The sequence below is a fragment of the Panulirus ornatus genome, chromosome 46 (assembly GCF_036320965.1).
Source record: "Panulirus ornatus isolate Po-2019 chromosome 46, ASM3632096v1, whole genome shotgun sequence".
NCBI classification, from domain to species: domain Eukaryota; kingdom Metazoa; phylum Arthropoda; class Malacostraca; order Decapoda; family Palinuridae; genus Panulirus; species Panulirus ornatus.
In genome coordinates this window covers 13,451,570-13,473,950 of record NC_092269.1, presented here as the reverse complement: position 1 = coordinate 13,473,950, position 22,381 = coordinate 13,451,570, and the positions used below count along the sequence as shown (strand labels likewise).

Below are 22,381 nucleotides of genomic sequence, written 5' to 3'. Positions count from 1 at the left end.
CGTCTTGGGCCGGTCGGGTATGGCTGGCTGGACACGTCGACCTACCTACACATTACACGGTCGGTCTTGAGGGCAAGCATTATCCACCGGGCAGCGGCGCCATGGTGTTGAGCCAGCGGACCTCAGCATAAATCTTCACATTCTATGTGCATGACGTGGTGGAGCACTATCTTGTCCTATCTCCTCGCATTCTTCGCTAAAATGAAACTGACGACTGGGCGGTAAACAATGGAAAGAAAAAGATCTTGTGGGTATTGAGGCATCAATACCCACAAGATCTTTTTCTTTCCATTGTTTACCTTAATTGTCTTTTGTCTTTATCATATATCAAAATCATACTTCTTCTATTTATTCTAGTTTTTACATTTATATATTTCAGATGGATTTTTACGAATGATTTCAATCCCATATTAAACAGGGTTGCAGGTCTGATGACCATAGGTTGCTGGCCGTAAAACCCAACAACCAAGATAAGAATAGTCACGTTGCCGTCACCATGGCTCAGCGCATTTTCATCCACAAATCGTACACTGCGGTACCAAAAGTAAAGTTTTCATTCATTCTTCCCATCATGTATTACGTGTAAACTACTCGATAATGTATGGAAAAAAGGTACCATGTCATTTTTCAATACTTGATGGTTTATCGCGATGGTGTTTAGTAATAACTTCGTACGTCAGGCAGAGGGTTGAAAACTGAAGGTATAAGACGTAAACTTTCTGAAGTTTATTGAAAGTCGCTTGGAACCTCCGTGAACCAGTTCATATCACTCCAGAAGTGAAAGACGTCATCGCTAGACAGCATTTCCTAAACTGAAGGTAATGGAGGGTAGAACCAAAGCAGTTGTTTACAAAAACTATATTTACCACGTCTTCCTGCCTTGTGGGAGATTACTATCTATGGTTGGCTCAGTATCATGGTGGGGTTCACATGCTATGGTTGGCTATCATGGTGGGGTTCACTTGCTATGGCTGGCTTTGTACCATGGTGGGGTTCAAATGCTATAGTTGGCTTAGTATCATGGTGGAGTTCACTTGCTATGGTTGGCATGATACCATGATGGGGTTCACTTGCTATGGCTGGCTTAGCACCATGGTGGGGTTCACTTATAAGGCTGGCTTAGTACTATGGTGGGTTCACTTGTTATGGCTGTCTTAATACCATGCTTTGGTTCCATTGCTATGGTTGGCTTCGTACCATCGTGGGGTTCACTTGCTATGGTTAGTTTAGTGCCATGTTTAGGTTTATCTGTCATGGTTGGCTCTGTACTATAGTGGAATTAACTTGCCATTGTTGGTACAGTACCATTGTGGGGTTCACTTACCATGGTTTGGTTACTATAATATTCTAGTTCACTTGCTATGGTTGGGTTTACGCCATGGCGGTGTCACTTACAATGGTTGTGTTTTTACCATGGCTGGGTTAGAATCACGATGGAGTGCACTTCATATCGTTAGGTTAATACCATAGTTGGCTTAATACCGCGATGAAGTTCATTGAATCTTGTTGAGTAAATATCATGATGGGGTTCACTTTCTATGGTAGTGTTGCAAGTTTGGTGAGGTTCACTTGGCATGGTAGGGTTAGTACCATGCTGGGATTCACTTGCCATAGTTACTTTAATGCCATGATGGAGTCACTCGCCATTGTTGGGATTGTACCATGATGGAATTCACTTGCCATGATTAAGTTAGTATTATGGTGGAGTTCACTTGCCATGATTAAGTTAGTATTATGGTGGAGTTCACTTGCCATGATTAAGTTAGTATTATGGTGGAGTTCACTTGCCATGATTAAGTTAGTATTATGGTGGAGTTCACTTGCCATGATTAAGTTAGTATTATGGTGGAGTTCACTTGCCATAGTTGGATAAGGAACTTGAAGGTGATGATGATTGGCCGTGGTTTGGTTAGTACGACGGCTGGAGGGTACCATAGTAGCGTTCACTTGCTATGGTTGTTCTAGTAACATAGTAGAGTTTATTTGCTATGGCCAGCTTAGTACCATGGTGGGGTTCATTTCCATGGTTAGTTTAGTGCCATAGAAGAGGTCACTCGCAATGGCTGGGTTTGTACTTTGAAGGGCTTCACTTGTGTACCAGGTTGGCTTAATATCATACGTTGGTTTAGTAACTTGTAGGAGATGATTGGCCGTGGGGTTCGCTTGCCCTGATCGGCATAATACCATATTAGATTGATACAACGGTGGAGTTCATTTGCCACGGTGAGGTACATTCGCTCTGATTGATATATTACAATAGTGGGATTATTGTATTATGTTTGGCTAACGCTATGGCGGAATTTCCATGGATTAGTTGGTTTGGTACCAAGACTGGGTTCAATTGTTGAGGTACAATTTACATCAATATATATATATATATATATATATATATATATATATATATATATATATATATATATATATATATATATATATCATAGAACATACAAACCCCCAACAACCAGGATCGAACCCGGAACCTCTGTGCAAGAGACGGGAATGCTAGCCTAGCGGTTACATTCCCGTCTCTTGCACAGGGGTTCCGGGTTCGATCTTTGCTGTTGGAGGTTTGTATCAAATGAATATTCTAAAAGGTCATCAACTGGAACTTTAGTGAAAAGTGAGGGACAATATCAATATTAATTTTGATTTCAAACTAGTTACCTTTGATGTTTCCTCACTTTTCACTAAAGTTCCAGTTGATGACCTTTTAGAATATTCATTTGATGTCTTGGATGATATTCATTTACCTGTTTCAAAGTCTAATTTCATTGAACTGATAAAGTTGTGTATAAAAGACTGTGTATTTCAATTTAATGGAGATTATTATGCTCAAAAATTTGGTATGGCAATGGGTAACCCTCTTTCACCTGTACTAAGTAATCTTTATATGGAATTTTTGAAACAAAATTACTAAAGGATATGTTACCTTCTAATGCAATTTGGTTTAGGTATGTAGATGATGTTCTTTGTGTTTGGCCAACAAATGAAAATTTACAGATATTTCTCCCCTTACTTAACAATTTAGTACCTTCCATCAAATCTACTGTAGAAAATGAAAATAATGGTATGTTACCATTTTTAGATTGCATTATCCATAGACAAGGAAACAAGTTTAAGTTTAGCATATACAGAAAACCCACCAATGTATGCTTATATATCCATTATTATTCATCTCAACATGACAGAGTTGAATTATCATCATTTCAATCTATGTTCCTTAGGGCATTACGTATTTGCAGTGTAGAGTTTATTGATGATGAGTTTGAGAAGATATATTCTATTGGATCTAAGTTAAAGTACCCTAGATCTTTCATTGATAAATCCCTTAAGTTAGCAAAGAAATCATTTTATAGAGTTGAGCCCAAACCTCCCATTGACATCAAGAATCTTTTAGTTCTCTCCTTTAATAATAATTTCACTTTGCTTCCCATGTTGCTTAAATCCTTTAATGCAAATGTTGCCTTTAGCAACAATAATACTACAAAGAATATCTTAATCAGGAATTCACCAGAAAATTCTCTTGGTTGCATCTATAAAGTTCCTTGTGGAAACTGTGATAAATTCTATGTTGGTCAGACTGGTAAGGATCTTTCTGTTAGACTTAAGCAACATAAATATAGTATAAGACCGAGACAAGAATCAAATGCCTTGTTTAACCATGTTAAAAACTATGATCATTGTGTTGACTGGAGTAACGCCATCTCAGTTGTTAACGCTATTACCAAGAGAAATATCATTGAATCTTCTATTATTAGATACACAAAGAATTATAATCTTAATATTAGTGATGGTCTATACAAATTAGATAACTTTATTGTTGATAAGATTTGTAAAATGATAAGTTTATGAACGCTCGTTGTGTGTTTTGGACAATCACATGTTTACCAAATGGCGTCGTAGCTTCGTCTCTTCGATGTATATCAACTGACTGTTATATTTCTCTCTTGTGTCTCCCCTGATGATGTGATTATTACACGAAAGTGCACTTGGGAACTTTTCGTGTTTCATTTTCCCCGTGGACTCATAGGAATATATATATATATATATATATATATATATATATATATATATATATATATATATATATATATATATATATATATATATATATATATATATATATATATATATTTAGATTGTAGATTTATGTGCTGAAAAAGGACTGATGATTGGGAATACCTGGTTTAAAAAGCGAGATATACATAAGTATACTTATGTAAGTAGGAGAGATGGCCAGAGAGCGTTATTGGATTACGTGTTAATTGACAGGCGTGCGAAAGAGAGACTTTTGGATGTCAATGTGCTGAGAGGTGCAACTGGAGGGATGTCTGATCATTATCTTGTGGAGGCTAAGGTGAAGATTAGTATGGGTTTTCAGAAAAGAAGAGTGAATGTTGGGGTGAAGAAGGTGGTGAGAGTAAGTGAGCTTGGGAAGGAGACCTGTATGAAGAAGTATCAGGAGAGACTGTGTACAGAATGGAAAAAGGTGAGAACAATGGAAGTAAGGGGAGTGGGGGAGGAATGGGATGTATTTAGGGAATCAGTGATGGATTGCGCAAAAGATGCTTGTGGCATGAGAAGAGTGGGAGGTGGGCTGTTTAGAAAGGGTAGTGAGTGGTGGGATGAAGAAGTAAGAGTATTAGTGAAAGAGAAGAGAGAGGCATTTGGACGATTTTTGCAGGGAAAAAATGCAATTGAGTGGGAAAAGTATAAAAGAAAGAGACAGGAGGTCAAGAGAGAGGTGCAAGAGGTGAAAAAAAGGGCAAATGAGAGTTGGGGTGAGAGACTATCAGTAAATTTTAGGGAGAATAAAAAGATGTTCTGGAAGGAGGTAAATAGGGTGCGTAAGACAAGGGAGCAAATGGGAACTTCAGTGAAGGGCGTAAATGGGGAGGTGATAACAAGTAGTGGTGATGTGAGAAGGAGATGGAATGAGTATTTTGAAGGTTTGTTGAATGTGTCTGATGACAGAGTGGCAGATATAGGGTGTTTGGGTCGAGGTGGTGTGCAAAGTGAGAGGGTTAGGGAAAATGATTTGGTAAACAGAGAAGAGGTAGTAAAAGCTTTGCGGAAGATGAAAGCCGGCAAGGCAGCAGGTTTGGATGGTATTGCAGTGGAATTTATTAAAAAAGGGGGTGACTGTATTGTTGACTGGTTGGTAAGGTTATTTAATGTATGTATGACTCATGGTGAGGTGCCTGAGGATTGGCGGAATGCGTGCATAGTGCCATTGTACAAAGGCAAAGGGGATAAGAGTGAGTGCTCAAATTACAGAGGTATAAGTTTGTTGAGTATTCCTGGTAAATTATATGGGAGGGTATTGATTGAGAGGGTGAAGGCATGTACAGAGCATCAGATTGGGGAAGAGCAGTGTGGTTTCAGAAGTGGTAGAGGATGTGTGGATCAGGTGTTTGCTTTGAAGAATGTATGTGAGAAATACTTAGAAAAGCAAATGGATTTGTATGTAGCATTTATGGATCTGGAGAAGGCATATGATAGAGTTGATAGAGATGCTCTGTGGAAGGTATTAAGAATATATGGTGTGGGAGGCAAGTTGTTAGAAGCAGTGAAAAGTTTATATCGAGGATGTAAGGCATGTGTACGTGTAGGAAGAGAGGAAAGTGATTGGTTCTCAGTGAATGTAGGTTTGCGGCAGGGGTGTGTGATGTCTCCATGGTTGTTTAATTTGTTTATGGATGGGGTTGTTAGGGAGGTAAATGCAAGAGTCTTGGAAAGAGGGGCAAGTATGAAGTCTGTTGGGGATGAGAGAGCTTGGGAAGTGAGTCAGTTGTTGTTCGCTGATGATACAGCGCTGGTGGCGGATTCATGTGAGAAACTGCAGAAGCTGGTGACGGAGTTTGGTAAAGTGTGTGGAAGAAGAAAGTTAAGAGTAAATGTGAATAAGAGCAAGGTTATTAGGTACAGTAGGGTTGAGGGTCAAGTCAATTGGGAGGTGAGTTTGAATGGAGAAAAACTGGAGGAAGTGAAGTGTTTTAGATATCTGGGAGTGGATCTGTCAGCGGATGGAACCATGGAAGCGGAAGTGGATCATAGGGTGGGGGAGGGGGCGAAAATTTTGGGAGCCTTGAAAAATGTGTGGAAGTCGAGAACATTATCCCGGAAAGCAAAAATGGGTATGTTCGAAGGAATAGTAGTTCCAACAATGTTGTATGGTTGCGAGGCGTGGGCTATGGATAGAGTTGTGCGCAGGAGGATGGATGTGCTGGAAATGAGATGTTTGAGGACAATGTGTGGTGTGAGGTGGTTTGATCGAGTAAGTAACGTAAGGGTAAGAGAGATGTGCGGAAATAAAAAGAGCGTGGTTGAGAGAGCAGAAGAGGGTGTTTTGAAATGGTTTGGGCACATGGAGAGAATGAGTGAGGAAAGATTGACCAAGAGGATATATGTGTCGGAGGTGGAGGGAACGAGGAGAAGAGGGAGACCAAATTGGAGGTGGAAAGATGGAGTGAAAAGGATTTTGTGTGATCGGGGCCTGAACATGCAGGAGGGTGAAAGGAGGGCAAGGAATAGAGTGAATTGGAGCGATGTGGTATACAGGGGTTGACGTGCTGTCAGTGGATTGAATCAAGGCATGTGAAGCGTCCGGGGTAAACCATGGAAAGCTGTGTAGGTATGTATATTTGCGTGTGTGGACGTGTGTATGTACATGTGTATGGGGAGGGTTGGGCCATTTCTTTCGTCTGTTTCCTTGCGCTACCTCGCAAACGCGGGAGACAGCGACAAAGTATAAAAAAAAAAAAAAAAAAAAAAAAAATATATATATATATATATATATATATATATATATATATATATATATATATATATATATATATATATTCCTATGAGTCCACGGGGAAAATGAAGCACGATAAGTTTCCAAGTGCACTTTGTATAATAATCACATCATCAGGAGAGACACAAGACAGAAATATAGCAGTCAGTTGATATACAACGAGGAGACGTAGCTAGGACGCCATTTGGTAAACATGTGCACTCCAAAGTTCTTGACTTTATCAAGATGAGCATCAAGGATACGGACTTTGAGGGACATCCTGCGGCCCATTTTGCCGTGGTTCTCAACCGAAGTCTCAACCAGTTCCACATAGTTTACGGGCTTTTAATTGCCCAGGACGCCATGAATCACTGCGGCAATGCTCAACCAAGTGCTTTCTCCTTTCTAGTGAGTTTCTTGCGGAATTCCTTGTACTCCAGGATCTTCTTTAACTGCGGCCCGGCGAAGACACCGGCTTTGACCTTTGCCTCAGAGAGCTTAGGGAAGAAGTCTTGAAGGTACTTGAGGGCTGCAGACTCCTCATCTAGAAATGGACAATTTGATCCATAAGGCCTAATATTATGTGCAGTGGTGGTATTACCACATTCCTGGGGTCCACCAGTGGCTCCAACGTAACGTTAATCATTTCTACAGAGAATTCCGTCAGAAATGGCTAGTCCCGGCTGTGGTAGTGCGCCGGAGTGCCCCTGTTATCCCAAAGGCAAAGAGAGCAGGAAAACTTGGTAAAACTGTCTTGGAGGCCAATTAGGGAATACCACCATTTTGAAGTCTCCGATAACTCGTCATACTTCAAGGCGACTAAAAATATCTTTACACGTTACATTGTTTGAGGTGGACCAAGTGAGCCAGGGGAAGAGACGGATGCTTGTTCCCGGTATGGAGCAGCAGGGACTTGAGGCCTCTGGATGAAGTGTCAATAAAGAGACGTCACTCCTTCGAGTAACAAGCGATTCCGATTTCCTCGAACAGACGGTTTACATTGTGGCAGAAGCAGAGCCCATCTTGACGGGTGAAGAGGCTGGAGAAACCTAGGTGACGCTTCCTTTGATATGCGATTTGCACATCTTCATGCAACAAGTTCCACTGCTTGGGCCTGGATGTCAAAAGCTCGGTACTGAACTTTGTGAGACCAAGATCAATGATCGAGTCGTTGTCTTTTTCATTGGGGTGGTATGAGTTTCTCTCCTCAGCTGCAACTCTGAAATTGTGATCTGGGTCTAAAACGTCTCCCCCCCCCCCCACTCCTCTGCCTGCCATTCACATTACTCAAAAATTCTAGTAAGTTCTATATCAGTTTCTCTGCACTGATTATATTTAGAATATTCTCAAAAATAGGTAAATTTCCAAATATCTCTGTCCTGTTCACAAAAAAACAAAGTTTCAAGGGAATGATAGCCATTTTCTATACTTTGTAAATATAATCAATTGAAAAGAATAAAACTTTGTATCCAGGAACACACAAAAAAGTGAAAATTTGTTACACAGTTCAATGAATTAATAATGGAACAACAAAAATGTCGAGTGACACATTTTGTTAGTACTTGCTTCGCATAAACACACTTGGATTAACTCTTAGGTCTCAACTAAATTCTTTTATTAGTAAAACACTAAAGAATGTGAATTTGATCTGCGTTTGTAGTCATTAGATTTGACTAAAGGCCTTTAAAGAGCTTTCATTTGCCAGAAAACCTTGCCCAGGCGACTGTCATGTCATAACCACATGTTTGTTAATTCTCAGGTCTCAACTAGCAGTTTGTATTAGTAAAACACTAGGAAATGTAAATGTGATCTGTGTTTGTAATCAGTGAATTTGAGGAAAGGCCAGTTAGACAACATTCATTTGTCCGGGTAGTATGTAGGTGCTCCACAGATTCTGTGAATGAATCAAGATCGATCATGGCAGTGAATGATATTGACGTAGTTCAACAGAATGACCATAGGTCTTCCCATTACCTTCTCCATCGTCTTATTTCCTGAGATATTATGTTCTGTTCTGTATAGATTACTCGTATCCTTATCCATTATAACCTTAAATGCTTGGTGAATTTTTCTTATGATTCATATTACTTAAACAGTCTATGAGTGAGGTGTATGATCACGATTGGTTAGTGAGGGTGAATTGCCCTTTCGTCCTCCTCAAGTGAAGATGCACACTAGTGTTAAGAGGAAGAACTCCACAGCTTCAGATATGAGTTGGAAACTATATTCACTTTTTTGTATATAAGTAATGGGGGGGGGGGGAGCATCTTATAGCCGCGTCCAGTCGGGAAGGTAGGATGAGGGAGTTCGTAACGGACGTAGGGAATTAATGGATGGGTAAGTGATAGGGTCTCAGACCCACTTCCGATGAGGTAGGCAGGAGAGAAACTGGTGGAGGGAACGGAGAAAGGTAGGCATAGTATATATAGGTAGTGAGGCCTCACAGCGGCTTCTTACCAAGCAGGCCGAAGGGAAGGTCTGTTGCAGGGAAGAGGTAGGTGGAGGCATGACAGAAGTGGGTAGCGATTTCTGGAATATGAAATGGAACTGACCTTTATAAAGTACGAACTGCTTAGCTTCAATGAGTATAAACGTAATTGAGCAGAAGCATTATCGACAATTCAATAATAGTCAGTAGGTTCTACAGGTTTTATCTCTTAGAAAAGAGTACAATATTCAAAACAGTTTCATACTGTCTTTGTTTAAGATTGTTTCTGTATTTTGTCTCCAAATGTCATAATGATAATCAGGGGAAAAATAAGGTATACTACATAGTCCTGATGTAAAGAAAAAATATATGAATAATAACGATAGACATTTGAAATATTTCATGTTTGTCTAAAAGTCATAAAGACCAATGAAAGCTTGTTGACCTGCTATCAAATCACTCATGATATTTTTCCTCATACATATTACCTTTCTTCTTTATATGATCAGCTTTGCACCTAAGACCTCCGTCATATGCGCATCAGGCAGTGTGGTAGAGCTGTTCACAGCTATATCCACCCATCTCTCTCCCCGACACCTTGACATTTGACTTCTACTAAACTGGCTGTCCTCGAATTTGGTTGTTCTTCTGCAAGTAGATAAATAGATAGCTTCGCTTTCATCTAGGAAAGTTTAATTACGTACAAATAGATTATCTTCATTTGAATGAGTGACTCTTGCATATATCATGAAAGGCTATTAGTCGTTTACAGAGCATGCAGACTCATTGCAAAAGCATGACCACTTAATAAACTTTCTTATGTTAAAGTACAAAAATCTACAAGTTCCTAAAAGTCTGTTTTCAAAGCTATCGTAACAAACTTTTCCATCTAATGATTTTTGATAGAGGTTGCCTGTTTTGAAGGGCTTCAGGGATATTGAATGCCAGGGTCATTAAGGCTATTAACGTTACGGTGCAATCACCAATCAGAAAATCGTCTATATAGCCTTTTAATGCTAATATGATCGGGGATTTATAATTTATATAATAATCGATGGGTTTCATCTTTGTTTGACTATAAAAGGTTATATACATCTACCTACTTTCGTGAAAAACAATTTTCTTACTTGTATAAAACAAATGGGATTCTAAAGCACAATCCTTTGTCGTATATATACTCAGGTGATTGTGATCATGTACCATATGAGAGAGTGTTTGCAGGCTAGGCTACATAGCATGGAATAATTATCATGTGTGTGGCTTAGTGACATTTACCGAGAGGACGGAATGTAAGGTTCTAAGTTTACATCCCCTGGTTGGCTGGTTCTGACAAATTGTGTGCCACAGGGATCTGTTCTATCATCTCCATATCCAACATAAACAATCTAATGATGAGCTGCAAAGTTAAGCTATCATGATATGCGGATGATATAAAAGTAAGGAGTAGAACTATAAAAGAACACGACTTTGAAAAAAATTAAACTGGTCATGAGAATCCAACACAGTGATCAGGAAAACTGAAAAAATAGAATTCAACTTTGACTGATAAAGGTATACACTTTGGAGGTAAGAACACCAAACATTACTGTGAAATATTTGATAATCCCCTGTCCATTGTAAATGAAGAAAAACACCTTTGAGTTCTGACCAATCACATGAAAAAGAAAACTTAACTTTTTTGAGGAGAAAGAGATGAAGTAATCCAAATAGTAAGATCTACAGAGTCTAAAATCTTGACCATATGAAACATTTCCGGCAGTTTTCACGCATAAGCAAGGACTCATTATGATCATATTGTTTAGTTATCGTCTCTTTCTAAATAAAAGGCAAAGAAAATCCTCAACACTACCAAGAAGTGCTATAAAACTAATTTTAGGTTTGAAAATCTTGTGTTATGAAAAGATTTAAATTCGGTTGAATCTTTTTTCCTTTCGAAAGCCTTGATACACGTTTTGAAAACTCAATAAACCTGAAACTGGAAATCACGTAGAGCTGGTATAAATCGAATGTAATACAGGCATAGTAATAATGGAATGAATTTCATAGGAAAAAGATGTAACGCTAAGTAACGATATGTCTTCAAAAATCAATTGGGGAAATACTTGATCAGGCCCCGTTTTAGATTAGTGAAAATGACAAATATGTGAATGCAATCAGGTTTCTTTAATATCTACTTTAGGAACACGGACCACATGTATGATTCTGTCACTAGAACGAGAATTAGCAGAAATTAACATAGAAAGTAGAAAACATAACTCTATTTCCTCTTTCTTTCAAAAGTCCATGATTATTTTCCTTCAAGAATAGATAATACTATTTTGTTCGTAGTCTATACCATTCTGGCTGTTTTTGCCTAACGTAGTGAATGATGTTTAGAGACTTTTTCCTTTCACACCCTAACATCATGCTTCCAAAACAGAAATGTAGTTAACATTATGATATTATTTGTCAGTTAACGCCTATTGTTATTTTGTTCGTCTACGCACTGCACTCTTGTGTATCATGTACCATATTTCTGACCTCACCATAACGTGACCAACAAAGTCCTTATACCACAACAGCCCATTCTTCACCATAGGCCTAACCCCACCACAACCCTGATTCTACTACAACTTCAGTTGCACAACAACCTTAACTCTAACAGAAACATAACCCCATTACAATCTTTGCTGAACAACAATACACATCTAGACACTGTCCTTGGCTCACCGAGTACTGCCTTCATATCACAATTTCCCAAGCCACATTGTTCCAACTGATCTATATCTTAAATCTTATGTTATCTTTCAAGTCTTACATAACCCCCAGCATCTCTCCTGCTCTTAACAAATCTAGTCAAATATCTATGGTTGTAGTAATGCCTCTTCCTTAGCTACTTCTTTTATTTGAATTTCTTGCCTAGGTTTGCTCTTAGTTTTTAGTTTCTCATATAAGAGTCTCAGCTATGCCGCTTTCTTTTTCTTGAGATACTGCATGATTAGATAATAACACTTGTGAAGGCTGTAACGGTACTTCTTAGGGATGGGTCGAAACTTGCATGACATAGTCAGACATTAGAATGTCGAGGAAATGGAAGGCAGATTACTGTCTGGATGTGGTCATATAATATGGTAAGGTAATAAATCATCCAATATAAATCTATCATGAAATTAGCTGAAAATAGAATTCTCATTTCATTTGCCACACTTGCACTATCCATGTATATATACATATATATATATATATATTTTTTTTTTTTTCTTTTTTGCTTTGTCGCTGTCTCCCGCATTTGCGAGGTAGCGCAAGGAAACAGACGAAAGAAATTGCCCAACCCACCCCCATACACATGTATATACATACGTCCACACACGCAAATATACATACCTACACAGCTTTCCATGGTTTACCCCAGACGCTTCACATGCCCTGATTCAATCCACTGACAGCACGTCAACCCCGGTATACCACATCGCTCCAATTCACTCTATTCCTTGCCCTCCTTTCACCCTCCTGCATGTTCAGGCCCCGATCACACAAAATCTTTTTCACTCCATCTTTCCACCTCCAATTTGGTCTCCCTCTTCTCCTCGTTCCCTCCACCTCCGACACATATATTCTCTTGGTCAATCTTTCCTCACTCATTCTCTCCATGTGCCCGAACCATTTCAAAACACCCTCTTCTGCTCTCTCAACCACGCTCTTTTTATTTCCACACATCTCTCTTACCCTTACGTTACTTACTCGATCAAACCACCTCACACCACATATTGTCCTCAAACATCTCATTTCCAGCACATCCATCCACCTGCGCACAACTCTATCCATAGCCCACGTCTCGCAACCATACAACATTGTTGGAACCACTATTCCTTCAAACATACCCATTTTTGCTTTCCGAGATAATGTTCTCGACTTCCACACATTCTTCAAGGCCCCCAGAATTTTCGCCCCCTCCCCCACCCTATGATCCACTTCCGCTTCCATGGTTCCATCCGCTGCCAGATCCACTCCCAGATATCTAAAACACTTCACTTCCTCCAGTTTTTCTCCATTCAAACTCACCTCCCAATTGACTTGACCCTCAACCCTACTGTACCTAATAACCTTGCTCTTATTCACATTTACTCTTAACTTTCTTCTTTCACACACTTTACCAAACTCAGTCACCAGCTTCTGCAGTTTCTCACATGAATCAGCCACCGGCGCTGTATCATCAGCGAACAACAACTGACTCACTTCCCAAGCTCTCTCATCCCCAACAGACTTCATACTTGCCCCTCTTTCCAAAACTCTTGCATTCACCTCCCTAACAACCCCATCCATAAACAAATTAAACAACCATGGAGACATCACACACCCCTGCCGCAAACCTACATTCACTGAGAACCAATCACTTTCCTCTCTTCCTACACGTACACATGCCTTACATCCTCGATAAAAACTTTTCACTGCTTCTAACAACTTGCCTCCCACACCATATATTCTTAATACCTTCCACAGAGCATCTCTATGAACTCTATCATATGCCTTCTCCAGATCCATAAATGCTACATACAAATCCATTTGCTTTATATTTGCTATATATATATATATATATATATATATATATATATATATATATATATATATATATATATATATATATATATATATATATATATATATATATATATATATATGTATATATATATATATATATATATATATATATATATATATATATATATATATATATATATATATATATTTATATCTGTTTCCCATTTTAGAAAGTTAATACAAGGAGGGGAGGATTTGTATGTAGCATTTATGGATCTGGAGAAGGCATATGATAGAGTTGATAGAGATGCTCTGTGGAAGGTATTGGGAATATATGGTGTGGGAGGCAAGTTGTTAGAAGCAGTGAAAAGTTTTTATCGAGGATGTAAGGCATGTGTACGTGTAGGAAGAGAGGAAAGTGATTGGTTCTCAGTGAATGTAGGTTTGCGGCAGGGGTGTGTGATGTCTCCATGGTTGTTTAATTTGTTTATGGATGGGGTTGTAAGGGAGGTAAATGCAAGAGTCCTGGAAAGAGGGGCAAGTATGAAGTCTGTTGGGGATGAGAGAGCTTGGGAAGTGAGTCAGTTGTTGTTCGCTGATGATACAGCGCTGGTGGCTGATTCATGTGAGAAACTGCAGAAGCTGGTGACTGAGTTTGGTAAAGTGTGTGGAAGAAGAAAGTTGAGAGTAAATGTGAATAAGAGCAAGGTTATTAGGTACAGTAGGGGTGAGGGTCAAGTCAATTGGGAGGTGAGTTTGAATGGAGAAAAACTGGAGGAAGTGAAGTGTTTTAGATATCTGGGAGTGGATCTGTCAGCGGATGGAACCATGGAAGCGGAAGTGGATCATAGGGTGGGGGAGGGGGCGAAAATTTTGGGAGCCTTGAAAAATGTGTGGAAGTCGAGAACACTATCTCGGAAAGCAAAAATGGGTATGTTTGAGGGAATAGTGGTTCCAACAATGTTGTATGGTTGCGAGGCGTGGGCTATGGATAGAGATGTGCGCAGGAGGATGGATGTGCTGGAAATGAGATGTTTGAGGACAATGTGTGGTGTGAGGTGGTTTGATCGAGTAAGTAACGTAAGGGTAAGAGAGATGTGTGGAAATAAAAAGAGCGTGGTTGAGAGAGCAGAAGAGGGTGTTTTGAAATGGTTTGGGCACATGGAGAGAATGAGTGAGGAGAGATTGACCAAGAGGATATATGTGTCGGAGGTGGAGGGAACGAGGAGAAGAGGGAGACCAAATTGGAGGTGGAAAGATGGAGTGAAAAAGATTTTGTGTGATCGGGGCCTGAACATGCAGGAGGGTGAAAGGAGGGCAAGAAATAGAGTGAATTGGAGTCATGTGGTATACAGGGGTTGACGTGCTGTCAGTGGATTGAAGCAAGGCATGTGAAGCGTCTGGGGTAAACCATGGAAAGCTGTGTAGGTATGTATATTTGCGTGTGTGGACGTGTGTATGTACATGTGTATGGGGGGGGGGGGCATTTCTTTCGTCTGTTTCCTTGCGCTACCTCGCAAACGCGGGAGACAGCGACAAAGTATAAAAAAAAAAAAAAATATATTTATATATTTATTTATATATATGTATATATATACATATATGTATATGCCACACTTGCACTATCCATGTATATATATATATATATATATATATATATATATATATATATATATATATATATATATATATATATATATATATATATATTTTATATATATATATATTTTATATATATATATATATATATATATATATATATATATATATATATATATATATATATATATATATATATATTAAACTACTCGCCATTTCCCGCGTCAGCGAGATAGCGCTAAGAACAGAGGACTGGGCCTTTTTTGGAATATCCTCACCTGGCCCCCTCTGTTCCTTCTTTTGGAAATAAAAAAAAAAAACGAGAGGGGAGGATTTCCAGCCCCCCGCTCCCTCCCCTCTTAGTCGCCTTCTACGACACGCAGGGAATACGTGGGAAGTATTCTTAATCCCCTATCCCCAGGGATAATATATATATATATATATATATATATATATATATATATATATATATATATATATATATATATATACAAAGGCAAAGGGGATAAGAGTGAGTGCTCAAATTACAGAGGTATAAGTTTGTTGAGTATTCCTGGTAAATTATATGGGAGGGTATTGATTGAGAGGGTGAAGGCATGTACAGAGCATCAGATTGGGGAAGAGCAGTGTGGTTTCAGAAGTGGTAGAGGATGTGTGGATCAGGTGTTTGCTTTGAAGAATGTATGTGAGAAATACTTAGAAAAGCAAATGGATTTGTATGTAGCATTTATGGATCTGGAGAAGGCATATGATAGAGTTCATAGAGATGCTCTGTGGAAGGTATTAAGAATATATGGTGTGGGAGGCAAGTTGTTAGAAGCAGTGAAAAGTTTTTATCGAGGATGTAAGGCATGTGTACGTGTAGGAAGAGAGGAAAGTGATTGGTTCTCAGTGAATGTAGGTTTGCGGCAGGGGTGTGTGATGTCTCCATGGTTGTTTAATTTGTTTATGGATGGGGTTGTTAGGGAGGTAAATGCAAGAGTTTTGGAAAGAGGGGCAAGTATGAAGTCTGTTGGGGATGAGAGAGCTTGGGAAGTGAGTCAGTTGTTGTTCGCTGATGATACAGCGCTGGTGGCTGATTCATGTGAGAAGCTGCAGAAGCTGGTGACTGAGTTTGGTAAAGTGTGTGAAAGAAGAAAGTTAAGAGTAAATGTGAATAAGAGCAAGGTTATTAGGTACAGTAGGGTTGAGGGTCAAGTCAATTGGGAGGTGAGTTTGAATGGAGAAAAACTGGAGGAAGTGAAGTGTTTTAGATATCTGGGAGTGGATCTGGCAGCGGATGGAACCATGGAAGCGGAAGTGGATCATAGGGTGGGGGAGGGGGCGAAAATTCTGGGGGCCTTGAAGAATGTGTGGAGGTCGAGAACATTATCTCGGAAAGCAAAAATGGGTATGTTTGAAGGAATAGTGGTTCCAACAATGTTGTATGGTTGCGAGGCGTGGGCTATGGATAGAGTTGTGCGCAGGAGGATGGATGTGCTGGAAATGAGATGTTTGAGGACAATGTGTGGTGTGAGGTGGTTTGATCGAGTGAGTAACGTAAGGGTAAGAGAGATGTGTGGAAATAAAAAGAGCGTGGTTGAGAGAGCAGAAGAGGGTGTTTTGAAGTGGTTTGGGCACATGGAGAGAATGAGTGAGGAAAGATTGACCAAGAGGATATATGTGTCGGAGGTGGAGGGAACGAGGAGAAGAGGGAGACCAAATTGGAGGTGGAAAGATGGAGTGAAAAAGATTTTGTGTGATCGGGGCTTGAACATGCAGGAGGGTGAAAGGAGGGCAAGGAATAGAGTGAATTGGAGCGATGTGGTATACCGGGGTTGACGTGCTGTCAGTGGATTGAATCAAGGCATGTGAAGCGTCTGGGGTAAACCATGGAAAGCTGTGTAGGTATGTATATTTGCGTGTGTGGACGTATGTATATACATGTGTATGGGGGGGGTTGGGCCATTTCTTTCGTCTGTTTCCTTGCGCTCCCTCGCACACGCGGGAGACAGCGACAAAGTATAATAAAAAGAAAAAAAAAAATATATATATATATATATATATATATATATATATATATATATATATATATATATATATGTATGTATATACATGTGTATGGGGGGGTGTTAGGCCATTTCTTTCGTCTGTTTCCTTGCGCTACCTCGCAAACGCGGGAGACAGCGACAAAATATAAAAAAAAAAAAAATATATATATATTATTTCCTGGGGATAGGGGAGAAAGGATACTTCCCACGCATTCCTCACGTGTCGTAGAAGGTGACTAAAGGGGACGGGAGCGGGGGGCCAGAAACCCTCCCCTCCTTGTATTTTAACTTTCTAAAAGGGGAAACAGAAGAAGGAGTCACGCGAGGAGTGCTCATCCTCCTCGAAGGCTCAGATTGGGGTGTCTAAATGTGTGTGGATTTAACCAAGATGAGAAAAAAGGAGAGATAGGTAGTATGTTTGAGAAAAGGAACCTGGATGTTTTGGCTCTGAGTGAAACGAAGCTCAAGGGTAAAGGGGAAAAGTGGTTTGGGAATGTCTTGGGAGTAAAGTCAGGGGTTAGTGAGAGGACAAGAGCAAGGGAAGGACTAGCACTACTGAAACAGAAGTGGTGGGAGTATGTGATAGAGTGTAAGAAAGTAAATTCTAGATTGATATGGGTAAAACTGAAAGTTGATGGAGAGAGATAGGTGATTATTGGTGCATATGCACCTGGGCATGAGAAGAAAGATCATGAGAGGCAAGTGTTTTGGGAGCAGCTGAATGAGTGTGTTAGTGGCTTTGATGCACAAGACCGGGTTATAGTGATGGGTGATTTGAATGCAAAGGTGAGTAATGTGGCAGTTGAGGGACAGAGTGTATGTTTGTTTCTCAGAGAGAAATTAAGGGAATTTTCTTTATATTTGTACAGGCTTGGTGCAATACATATGTCAATGGATAAGTATATGCTAAAATTATAGGAGTGTAGGTTAGGTGCGTGTTGGTGGATTAATGGATAGATGGTTGGGTAGCAGGCTTGGACAACCGTGGGAGAGACCCGTCCAAACCCATCTATTTGAAGAGTGTATGTTTGTTTGTCAGAGAGAAATTCAATTTTCTTTGCATTTATATATGCATGGGGCCATATATATATGTCAATGGATAAGTATATGCTAAAGTTGTAGGAGTGTAGGATACTTGCCTGTTGGTGGATTAATGGATAGATGGTTGGGTAGCAGGCTTCTACAAACGTAGGAGAGACCCGTTGAATCCCAACTAGTTGCTGAGTGTATATTTGTTTGTCAGAGAGAAATTTTGGGAATTTTCTTTGCATTTGCACATGCTTGGAGCCATACATATGTCAATGGATAAGTATATTCTAAAACTGTAGGAGTGTAGGTTCGTCTTGGAGGATTAATGAATAATTGGTTAGGTAGCAGGCTTGCATAAGCGTAGGAGACCCGTTCAAGCCCATCTACTTCCAGTGTGTATGTTTGTTTGTCAGAGAGAAATTAAGGGAATTTTCTTTGCATTTGCACATGCATGGAGCCATACATATGTCAATGGATAAGCGTGTATTAAAATTTGGCATCTTGTGTCTAGTCTAGGCTAGGGTCGGCTGGCCAGGGAGCGGCAGCTTGTCTACTGGATCGCACTGAGGTAGGCTACGGTCGGCCGGCTGGGAAGGTGCAGCTCGTCTGCTGGATCGTGTTGAGGTATGTTAGGGTCAGCTGGCCGGGGAGCGGTCATCTCGTCTACTGGATCGCTCGCTGAGGTAGGCTAGGGTGAATCGGAGTGACGAGAGGTTGGTGCTCAGAGGTCGCATGATCCTTGATAATGTTTTGTCCATACGGGTGGTGGAGAGCAGTAACCTTCACAACTTAATGTAAGTTATGACTGTCTGTGAAAAGGAGTGGGACATGGCAGCAATAATGAAGGCTGCATAGAGAATGAAGCACCTGCATCAGAGTTTATTAGCAGCCAAATACTTCGGGTGACTATACTTGGGTATGGCTAAGCTTTGATAACAATGAAGTAGACAATATATCTGGAAATATTATAATCATTATTGTAACCACAATTTCATACTAAAGATATTATGTAGATTATGTCAAAGTTATGAAATTAGGCTTATAACTATCTAAACTTGATAATTGAAATTGAAATTTTCAATTTAGGCAACCGATTGCATCCATTCCATGTGAACATGGTTGTGTTTTATTGTTGGCAGAGAGAACAGGAGCTGCAAAGGTAACCCCTCTCCAGCGAACGTGATGGGCATAAGACGTCTCCCTGTTGAGCGACAGGCGAATATCGCACGACAAAGGAACACACAACAGAACTCCCGAGAGGAATGATCGCCTGAGGGAACAGCACACATCCCGAGCGAAACAGATTCTGGTCTGAAGCAGTGTTCACGGAGGTGATGTGTGTCTCCAACTCTCATGGCAAGGTTCACTGCTGGAGGAGGAACTGTACCAGGTAGGAAGTTAATGATTTCTTGCTGTTCAAAGACTTGGAACGCCGTGTTTATGTAATAAGTAATTCATGCTGATACCCAAATGTTAATGATATACTGTTTATACACCACAAATGATACAAATCCTGCCGAACCAGTACAATAAACGTTAAAATAATACAATGCTCCACAGGCACAAATGACTGAGCCAACATGAGAGAGGAGGCCAGTTCATGTCACTTTACCTGCTGCATCTAGAAGAAAGTGACATTACATGGCCTGGGTGACGTTTTCAACACTGGAGGTCGCTTTACTGCAACCACTGTAGCAGTAACTACTGGAGGAACGTGAGGGGTTTACCTCTCCCTGCTGGGCCTGTCATTTCTATGAGCGAGAGGTGCCTCGTCCACACTGCTCGTGTTGTTGAACGCTGTTCCCTAGGAACAAGACACCCTACAGCTCCTGGACTAGGCCAGCAAAGGAGTGGACCTGATTGTCATTGAACATATTTGGGCAGAAATGACGTACACCTGGCCACCGGGAGACGAGAAGTGTAGCCATCACTACTGAACCACGTCCACGAACTCCGGGAACTCTGCAGGCTGGACAGGGTATTGAATTGTACCTAAAAGTTAGGTTTTATTTGTCTCTAGAAATTGATGTCTATTATTGCTTAGTATACATTAGTGTCAATAATAAGCAAAGGGAAATGTTAACTTATACGATATGTATATGATTTATTCACGTTCTTATGGAGGGTTGTTCATGCCCTGTTGTGAATTAAATGGCGGCCACTTTTTTTTTTTTTTTTGTCTCCAACTGTATGAAATTATGATCGAGTGATAACGATTACAATAACATATTTGATCTTTTAATTGTTTGATTTTATGTCATTGTTTTTATGCTGTATTAAACACAGAACCTCCCACCAACACATGGCAACGCACCAGTGTGATACGAACGAAGAGTCGTCAGTGAAGAGAAAGAAATCAGTGATTTGAGTATCGGCCAACTTTACTGCTGACGAATGATGGAGTGTATCAATGTCCTGCTTAAGAGAAGGAAAAATCCATAGTGATAGGAGTATCCAAGCGAATATCATAATGGGGAAATCGTGTGGCATAATTGTAACCTATTTCCATATCAGCAGTGTTCAGTTAAGTATACACCTTTCTGCTCAGATACAGCAGCACTTGGTTCAGTGGTTTGCATTAACCTCTTGCAGCCTTCTCCTACCTCCAGTTTTATAGATATTACACCCCCTCTCTGAAATGTCTGAATGTCACTAGACCATTGTAGAAGTTGATTGTTTAGAGATAAGTTCTACTTTCATCCACAGATGATAATGACACTATGTACAGTGTACACATTTACAAGAAAAATCTATAGATAAACATTGCTCTTACCGTACCAACAACACAAAAGTTTTATGAAGGAATTCGAAGCAAATATTTCAGTATAATGTTGAGCCAGTGGTGGTTATAAGAGGGATACTGTGTGCCAATGTTTATGAAATTTTGCTGAGAAAAAAGTAGATACAATGATAGATCTATGTGTTCCCAACAGTGTGAAGCATATAGATTCTCAGTAAATAAGGATAATAACATAGAAAAGAAATGCAGAATCTTGAACATTTTTCAGAAATACAAAAGAATATTTTATAGGAAATATACAAAGATGACTAAATACTTTACTACATCTCATTATATAAACAGTATGTATTTCTCATACAAGAAGTTTTCCATACGTTTTCAGCAATTCAAAATTGTAAGTTATGTTTACAAGCAATAGTACGTGGGTTTTATTTCAGTTGTTTCAATGTCAATTTTGGCACCGTTTCAGATGTTGTTAACAGGTGTTGTATTTGGAAATCATATTATTCATTCACTTAACTGTCAGGCAAACGGGATAAGACTAATCTATGTTTACCTCAATTTGTGATTTATACTATTAATTACATGTGATCTCTTATTTCATCGTTGACTGCGTGTTTGTATGTATAGTCCTATACTTCAGTAAATAAAATGCTTATAAGATATCAACTGACTCTGTGTTTTCATTTTCAACGGTTATGACTTAATGTATTACCATGAAGATAGAAATACTCCTGCATATCTGGTTGTTAAGCTTTGAAAGAATTATTTTCCTATGTAAGACTTGCTCATTATTTTACATCCATGTGCTATACACTACTGAAGCTTTTAAAGACTATGATATGTTAGTGTCTGTGTTTATATTCTAGCAGATTCACGACTTCTTGTGTTTGCATGTGAATATCGATATGCATCCATGTTAGACTGTTATGCTTTGATGTCGTATTTTGTATTACTGCATGCATGTGTGTATGCATGTACATACAGACTATCATAAGGTGAAAACAAAATATGTTCTGATATATATTTATCAATACTGTATTGCACTAAATAAATGTCACACGATCAGTTGTTTCCATTTTATCAATATTTAAGAATGAGGTGAAGAGTATTAGGGAAATCTCCATTGCGATAAATTACCAGCACAAATCGAAGATAGGAAAACGAAAGCAAAAAAGATATGTGGTTCTTGAGCCGTGAAAAAAATTGTGTCATTCAACAAAATGTCAAGTTTATATTAAGTTTTTCCCATTGCTAAA

At 39.4% G+C, this 22,381-nt stretch overlaps 1 long non-coding RNA gene across 2 annotated transcripts; it reads left to right on the top strand.

The window, feature by feature from the left end:
* The first annotated feature begins 696 nt into the window (after window positions 1–696).
* On the top strand, window positions 697–22,076 carry LOC139763355 (uncharacterized). Of its 2 annotated transcripts, none has more exons than XR_011716100.1 (3): window positions 697–818; window positions 19,522–19,772; window positions 19,943–22,076. It is a non-coding gene; the product is annotated as an uncharacterized lncRNA (long non-coding RNA). The 2 variants fall into 2 exon arrangements; XR_011716101.1 differs by lacking the exon at window positions 697–818 and adding an exon at window positions 18,915–19,006.
* Window positions 22,077–22,381: the final 305 nt, after the last annotated feature.